At 54.5% G+C, this 8,739-nt stretch overlaps 1 long non-coding RNA gene across 2 annotated transcripts; it reads right to left on the reverse strand.

Moving 5' to 3' along the window:
* Window positions 1-1,183: 1,183 nt before the first annotated feature.
* LOC111818463 lies at window positions 1,184-8,239 on the reverse strand. 2 transcript variants are annotated; one of them, XR_002822441.1, is made up of 4 exons: window positions 8,122-8,239; window positions 7,899-8,034; window positions 4,037-4,070; window positions 1,184-1,422 (listed from the first exon to the last, which is right to left on the reverse strand). It is a non-coding gene; the product is annotated as an uncharacterized LOC111818463 (long non-coding RNA). The 2 variants fall into 2 exon arrangements; XR_002822440.1 differs by having other exon boundaries at window positions 7,899-8,239.
* Between the last annotated feature and the right edge of the window lie 500 nt (window positions 8,240-8,739).

Here is an 8,739-nt window from a genome sequence, read left to right on the forward strand (position 1 = left end):
CGGGCAGCGGCCGGTGCCAGGCGGCGCGGGGCAGCGGGCGCGGGGGCGCCCGGCAGGTGCCTTGGCCGCCGGACGGGAGGCTACTTGCTTGCGCTACCACCGCTACCCGGCCTTCAACTGGACACCCTGGGCCCCTTCTGCCAGAGCAGCAGGGATGGCTGAGGTGTCCGCACCCACAGGAGGCCCTGGGCGCCCGAGGGCGCATGGAGCACGAACGCGGGGCAGCAGCCCCGGAGGAGTGCGGGGCCTGGCGCAGCCCACAGGAGTGACAGATCTCGGAGAAGCCCATTATGGGGAAGGGCTCCAGGACATAATAGCAGGTTAATCCCTAGAAGTCTGGGAGAGCTCCCCATGCCTAACTGCGCCGCGCTGCGGGCTGGGCAGGAGGCGTGCAGGAACCTGTTTCTGCTTGGGGGGCGGGAGCCAGGCATGGAAAGAGGGAAGGGACCGGGACACCGAGCCTCTGAGAGCCCGCTCTTGGCTCTGTCCTGACCTTGGTGTTCCTGAGGCAGGAAGAAACTGCTAACAGCCTTCAAAGGGGACAACAGCCGCCACCCACCTCCATGGGTCTAGCCGGAGGAGGAACGGGGTGGTAACCGCTGGATACCTATCTCTCCTCAACTGGGTCTGTGCTCAGGAGAATGGGACAGAAGCTTGCAGAAAAGAAGGGGAGCTAAAGGGATGAGCTGCAGTGCATTGGGGTAATAGGGAGGCAGAGGAGCCGGACTCCATCCCTCCTCAGTGACACTTCCCCATGCCCCAGGCTTAACCCTGGACCTAGCTCCTCCTGCCCAGAGCTCTGCCCCTAGCAGCTGTGGGCCAACAGTGGGGAGCCAAGCCCCAATATTGATCTGAAAAGCATGAGGTGGGAGGGGGATAGCCAACAGTGTAGTAGGGTTTCCATGGAGACCAAGGGAGAGGAAAAAATTCTCTCTGCATCAAGACCAAAGAACAAATATCTCCCATGAAATTGCCCCCAGTGTCCAATGGCTGTTGCTATGAGGTCATTGTGGCCAGCCGGGGCCCTACAGGCGGGAAGGAGTGTGATCGTTGGGGTCAGAGCCACCCAGGGCTTGGGGGATGGAGGTGATGTGGAATTCTCCCAGCTGTTCCAAGAGAGAGTGACTCCAAGGCATCCCAAAGTGGCTGCAGAGCTTTTGTTTTTCTTGGAGGCTTAATTTGATTAACACTTCAGGAGCAGTGGCAGTGTGTACAGAAACCAGGGCACCACCACCTCCTCCCTCTGCCCCCCTGCAGAGTGCCCTAAGCAGGGCCTGGATCTCCGAGCTGTGTTTAGACTTGGGGGAGCCTGGAGTCTCTAGATCTGGCTCTTAAATACATGGGCTCAAAGCTGGAGTCGCCAGAACAGGTCTGAGCATCAGGAGGAACAGGGGAGGTGGTCAGCCTGCCCCCTGCTGAAGGCTGCAAAAAGAAAAATGGCAATGAGAGCATAACCCCGTTCTTCAAGGAACACAGGGACATCCTGCAATGGAGAGCCCTTCAGGACATCTGGCCCTTTCCACTGGAGTCCCTGGGGGCCTCATTGGATCCCTTTATAGATGAGGAAACTGAGGCCCAGGGAGGAAAAGCTACCCACCAGTCAGAGCTGAGAACCAAACCCAGGTGTCTGACTTCCAGGTAGGGTCATCCTACATCTCCCTGAGGCTGCCCCAGAGGAGGCAGCCCAGCTTTGGGCTTTGGGTCATGCAAACCACGGGGAATTCCAACAGCTCAGTTCTTGAGCCTATGCCACGGGGGGTGGGTGAGAAGGGGCAGTCTGGAGGGAGAAGAGGTTGGCAAACCTGTTCTCTGCAACTGTGATGTTTCAGGTTGCCACTAGTAGGACTCTGGATGACCCAGCTCACTCTTGCTCCATCTGGGCTTTAAGCCAAGGGTCCCTGCTCAACCTTGGGCAAAAAGAGCAAGGGGCCTCCCAGGACCCCATGGAACCAGAAGGGCTCTGAAGGAGAAGACACAGCAGGCACAGTCCCCCCATACACACAAACCAGGGTTATTGACATATATTTATCTCCCTCCATCCCCAGCAGGGCTGAGAGCAGCTTTGGGGGAAATAGGTGTCACAGCATGCCTCCCAGGAGCTTGGGGTCTAGGTGAAAGGAAAGGACAAAAGCAAAAGCACAAATGGGTGGTGGTGTATATGCCACTTAGCTCTCAGAGGACAGAATTGAGTGTGAGCAGCAATCAGAAGGAACTTGCCCTGGAGGCTGTAGTCATGACATAATAATTATAATAACTCCCACGGGACTATCTAAATCCAGACTACATTTAAAATCCACTTTACAGATGAAAAGATTCAGGCTCCTGGAGGTTGCAACTGCCCAAAGCCACCTAGCTAGTAAGTGACACAAAGTGTCTGACCCAAAGCTGCCTCAACAAGGAACAGCCTCAGGCAGGCAGCTATACATCCATGCAAAGTGATAGCAAAGTGTCTTTTCAAGTGTGAGCCAAGCTACAGGTCTAGCCCTAAGAGGACGGCTAGAACTGAGGCACAAGGCCTGAATGCCCTGTGCCCTCCCAGTATCTGAAGACAGGGTTGGTGGGCCGGCTGGCTGCAGAGCTGGTGCTGTCTATTGTCTCAGGAGGGTGGGTGGCCTGGCAGGGAGGCCAGGTGTCCTGCTGTGTGCAGCTGTTGGGCAGGACAGAGCCTGGAGATGGGAGGGCTCTATAGCCTGAGGCCTGGGCAAGCCCAGAGAAGCTGGAATCTGTCGATTAGGCTCCTGTCTGGCACCACAAATGAACTGACAGCTTATGGCAGGAGGGCTACATAGTCCTTTGGTGGAAGGAAGGCATGCACTCTGCCCTCAAAGGACTGCCCTGCCATAGACACAGCTCAGAAATGTTTCTGAATGGCCCCTTCACCCAGACAATGGGACTACGCCCAGGAGACCTGGCTTCCAGTCCCAGCTCATGCTGGCTGACCTGGCCTGGGCCTCTTTCTCCCTCTGGGTCACAATCCTCAGAAGTTTGTTCTGAACTCCTAATGAAAGTACTGGGAAGGGCAAGGGAACAGATAAGCTGAGGTCTCATTATTGTGGGCTCCTGGGGAAAAGCAGCAGTACCTGATCAGCACCCCTAGCTGACCAGAGGGAGAAGTTTCTGCAGCACTCTAACCAGGAGCTGGGTCTCTGGAACAGAGACAGCCTAGAGTCCCACCTCAGCTCTACCACTGCAGTAGAGGGACCTTGGACAGGTGATTCAACCCCTCAGAGCTTCTGTGGCCTCATGTGTAAAATGGTACCCTTTGTCACAAATGTACACCATGGTGGTTGGCAAGAAAGAAGGCATGTGTTGTGCCGGACACAGTGCCAGGCAAACTGATACAAGTGGTAGCCACAGAAGCTGAAGGCTCTTATCAGTGGGCTGTAGTTGTGTCCCTGTCTACAGGGATGACAGAATGGGCCTTTAGGCTGTTCCCTAACTTGTTTTACTCATACTGTTCTGTCTGGATCCTGCAATCTTACACAAGGAGGAGCTTAGGCCACTGCTCTCATGCTCTTCAACCAAGGCTCTCCCAGATCCTGTACATAGCCAGGGAAGCCAGACTGGTACACAGGCAAACTCTGCTGGCTAGTGGGTTATCACAGGGAACACCTTTCAGTGCCGAATACGGGAAGTGAAGCAAGCGTCACTCACCCTACTGGCTCTCAGTCCCACAGGGAAGTATCTTCATGCCAAGCTCCTGTGCATGTGCTTGCCCCGTGGGGCTGGGTTGACTCCCTTAGCTTCCAGCCCCGAGCTTCAGCATTTGGGGCAGCCCCACAAGTAAAAATGTGTCCCTCCTTCCTCACTAAATCGTAAAACTCTATATCCTGGGAGCTCCCCTGGTGGCTCTGAGCAGTGAGTTACAATCACTAACACACTTATAACACTTTACAGTGTGTATTAGAATTTCTCCCAACCTTGGTATAATTAATATGTGGGGCCTGATAATTATTTGTTAAGGGTCTGTAAGATGTTTAGGAGCACCTCAGCCCTCTACCCATGAGATGCCAGGAGCAGAAATACTGCTTCCTACCTGGCCATTGTCTGCAGACATTGCCAAATGCGCCCTAGGGGGCAAAAGCACATCCACATGTTAAGAATGAATGGCTCACAAACCACGTTCACACCCACTGTCCTCCTTGAGCCACACATCCTCCCTCCCTGCCCCCTCCAGGGAGGAGTGAGTGTAGCTTTCAGCCCCACTTCAGAGGCCCAGAGGGGTGGTGACAAGTGGTAGCCACTTCCTTCTCGGAGGAAGCAGGACTTGAACTTGACTTGCTCTCACATGTCCAAGTCTCCGGGCTTTCAGCCCCTACCCATAGAACCATGTTGTGTTATACATACATAATAGTGCTTCTGGAGGTGGTAGCTGGGGCACAAGGGCATCTGAGCATCCCCTAGTGCCTGGCACAGGCCTGCCACAAAGCAGGTGCTCAGTCAGCACTTGATGGATAAATGAAAGAAGGGCTCGTTTTACTTCTAGATGTCAAAGACTGACCATCTTCAAAGACTTCAAGTAGGAGGACAACTTCCTTCCACTGCCCCAGGGCTCAGGTGACACTAAAATGTGCTGTGGTGGGAATCAGGAAGTGTGGCTGTCACCCAGCAGCCCTGCAGCCCTGCCTCTCCTGCTGTACCAGGCTGAGCTGTTCCTCACCCTCCACCAAGCCCCCCTCACCAGGCTCTGCCCTCGGGGTTTGCTCAGGCAGCAGCCACAACCCAGCTGTCTGCTATGGTTTGACTTCTTCCCTCAGTCCTGGATTAGCAATTGAGCAACTCAGCAAGCATCTGACAAGACAGTGCTCCCCAAACCTGTTGAAACTTGCCCAACTCAGGCCCTGTGGGTGCACTTGCAAGGCTGAGCATTTGCACCAAGCTTTCTCCTCTTCTTCTTCCCTCTGGGAGGAAAAGCTTGGGCTGAGCCAAAGGGAACAGATTGGCCTTGGTGGGTGACAGCGCCTGCCATGGGCCCCTTCAGTTACCTCTGCTAGCTTGCAAGGGCCGCTTCTGGTTTGCTCAGCAAACCCAGCTGGAAGGCGGAGCTGCGACCCGACCTGCTGTTGCTTTCCAGATTTCCGTAAGAGTTGCCAGGTTTTATCTCTGAGTCCTCAACTGCATCTTCTGTGATTCAGCCAGACCCAGGAGAAGGCTCGCTCCCTGCCATGACCCGACCAGCTCCCCTTCCCCCCATGTAACCCTTCTCCACCTCCCCCATCTCCTAGCAAACTTGAAAACAAACTTTTTAAAATTCTCCACCAAGCCAGAGCCAAGTCAGAACCCCTGCAGAGGAGAGGACCTGATCTCCTAAGAGAGAGGAAGGGAGTCGATGGGAGGAGGGTGGATGCATCCTTGGGAGGGAAGGAAACACCCCCCAGCCCAGCATTCTTTGAGGGGCCCATTCACACAGCAGGGAATTACTGACGACCTAGAGGTTCCTACGGAGACTCTGAAGGTTCCCTCCACTCCCAATTTCTCACTTTTATAGGGCATCAGCCCTATAATCCTAGGGTGAGATCCCAGGAAAATTTCCCCCAAAGCTGGAGACAGCAGAATATTCCTCCTGAATTAGAGGTATCCTGGAGCCCAGGCTTCAAGGACAAATCACAGACATCAGGGCTGGGGAGTTTCCAGGAACACTGAGCCTCCAGGCTGGGGAGTGTGTGCTCTGCCCCTCTCACACACGCTGCACATTCACTAGCATCAGACACTGCACTGTGCAGGGCCCGTGCATACTGGTAGGATGGCTGGCACTCCATCCAGGTCTCTGAACTGTGCTCCCAGAATGCTACCTGCTGCACATGAGAGCAGATCTGGAGCCCCGTTCCCCTAAGCAGGCATTCTGTGCAGGAGCTGAGGAACAACTGGAACAGAAAGGAACTAAGCTTGTCCCCCCTGCTCTGGCAGGGATGGGCATGGGGATCAGCCACTGTATCTCTCAACACTGGACCTTTAGAAGGTCTCTATGAAAGCGAAGGAACTCACTGGAAACCTGGAACCTCACTCCAGAAAGCCAGCTCTGGCTGCAGACAACAAAGCAGCCAGAGTTTCCTTGTCCCACCCCCTGCTTCCCCCAACCCAGTCAGGGGGGGCACATCCATGGTTCAGTGGCCACAGGGCATGAAAGGCTCTCTAGGGACAAGGGCTGGGTGGGTCTCCGCAAAGGGGAAGCTCCTGCTGCCAAGTTAGGGGGCAAGGTGAGGTCAGGATGTGCCTTAAACTCGATACTCACTGGCCCCACTACTACACCTGCCTCAGCCAGAAGGAAAATTCTTACCTCCTGGCATGGCACTGGAGCCATCCAGACTCAAAATCTGAGTGGCTCCTCCTTGGCTCTGAGACAGCCACCAGCTCCTTGGGGAAAATACAGTGAGATGGGAAGAGGGAGGCTTCCCCAGTAGGAAGTAGGGAATCCAGAGCTGCCGGGAGTACTTTATGAGGCTGAAGCACCAGGATACACTAAGTCATGAAAACAGAGAAGCCAAGAAACAGAAATGAGAGTCCCAAGGCTGCTGAGGATGGAGAAAAGGGAGTTGGGATCCCAGGCGACAGAGGGAGAATAAAAGCCCTAAGGCATAGGTGACAGGTATAGGCCCCACAGAGGAAATGCACGTGAGGCCCAGAGAACGGGACCTGGACACTGAAGCCCTGGCATCCTGCCAACACTGGGAGAAAGTGTGGCAGAGGTGGCCCTGCTCCACCAGCCACCATTAGTGACTCTAATCCTGCCCCTTCCCCAGTGGATATCCTCCAGGGCTTTAAGGCCAGTGACAGTACCTCCTTCCAGGACCCTAGCAGCCACAGAGATCATGGCCCAGACCACACTGTCCATGCAGCCACAGTAGACATCACCTGCCCAGAATCCCTCCTTCCTGGAAGCATCCAATACCCTCACTATGGTTTAGAAAAGACCCAAGTAGGCTGGGCATGGTGGCACAAACCTGTAATCCCAGCACTCCAGAGGTTGAGGCAGGAGGATCATTGCAAGTTCAAGACCAGCCTGGGCTATAAAGTGAGCTCAAGCCCAGCCTGAGCTGCATAGTGAGACCCTGTCCCAGAAAGACAAGGAAAGGAAAAGGAAATGGAAATGGAAAAGGAAAAGGAAAGGACAAGACAAGATAGAACACAGGGCTCTAAAACATCCCTCCATACAACAATCAGGCCACTTCTCTCAGGTCAGCATCTGGTGACACCAGCCTCTCCTGCCATCTTTGGAATCTGAGCAACCAGCCCCCTGCTCAGAAACCAGAATGATTTGTCTTCAAATCCTGTCCACCCCTGGCTGGCCACATGGCCTTGAATGTGGACCTATTAGGGCTCAGCTTCATCTGTGAAGTAGAGGGAAGACACTGAGTGACCAACCCTGTACTGATGTAATAAGGGTATGCTGGGGCACATGACACTAACTGATTGGAAAGGTGACAGAATAAGCACCCCCTATTCCCCAAATGGTTTTCACATGTCCTTGCCACATCTGAGCTTGTCCTAAATGCCAATGCCCTAACCTTTCTCCTGAAAGTATCATCTCCCCGCCCCAGTCCTCAGACAGATGGGTCAGAGTCACTAACCCATTCCTGAATGCTGCAGACTCCACCAGGAGATGCTGTCAACCATCTGCAGTTGGGATGGTGGCGAAAGCCATTCCCCCATTCCCAGTGGAAGTGTGTCCCAGCCCCAGGTGTACTCAGGAAAGAAAGGTGGAGGGCCAGGTCTAATAGGGCAGTGAAAGTCCATCCAACAAATGGACAGAGCCCAGCCAACAGTGCAGCCTGAGAGGCAGCAGGAGACTTGCCGGGAAGGTATCCATCCTAGGCACACTTCATTCATTTAAGCCTCCTGAGATTACAACTACTACTCTTGATGAACACACTGAGGCTTAGAGATGTTCACTAACTCACCTGAAGTAACATGGAGATGGGATTCTGATCCTGTACATGTCCTTCCCCGCTGCCTGTCATGAGGAGGAACAAGGGTCTGAGACCCTCCAGGAAATGGCAGGCTATTCAGACCATGATTAGAGAAACATTCAAAGATCTGAAATGACACGGGTGGAATGAGGATCCTAGGGAACCGTAGGAAGTCAGTCCTGGATGGGGTCTGTTGTCATCTTGCTTCTCCCACCTGCCTGTCCCCCAAAACAGCTACATTCAGTAGACACCGTTTCCTTCCGCTTTCCTGCCCACCCACTTGGCCTCCTTCCTCCCTGGTGTCACAGGCACAACCACTCCTGAGCAGGCTCTAAATGTGGCCCGGGCAGCAAGGAGGCCAAAGGGAGGGGGCAGAGCGGCCTGGGCTGGCATCCCAGCCCCCACCTGGACACTCACAGGACCAGGGCCTGGGACACTGACCTGCTTGGACTCCCTAGCACTTCTGTTGTTTTGACGCGCAGAGTCTGATCCCAGGAGGAGTCACAGAAGTGGGGATTCTCCTTGAGAAATTTGTATATTTTGTTTTAAAAAGCAAGTAAACCTGGAAAAGCTTGGGACCAGCCCAGCTAATTTTAGTTTCTAATGAAAACAGCAGGTGGCTGAGAGGATCTGATCTCCCTGGCAGGGCCAGGGCCCTCTGGCCTTGCAGGCTGCACGCACGGGCGCATAGGAGGGCCTCTTGGGAGGAGCCTGAAGGACCTGCAGCCCCCATCTGAGACCAGGGCATGAGCGAGTGGGCTGGCTGCACGGCAGGGGCAGCCTGGGCTGGCAGGGTAACCTGATCAATGGCATGGCCATGGCTGGTGTCCTG

This window comes from Octodon degus, unplaced genomic scaffold (assembly GCF_000260255.1).
Source record: "Octodon degus isolate 3935 unplaced genomic scaffold, OctDeg1.0 scaffold00092, whole genome shotgun sequence".
Classification (NCBI taxonomy): Eukaryota; Metazoa; Chordata; class Mammalia; order Rodentia; family Octodontidae; genus Octodon; species Octodon degus.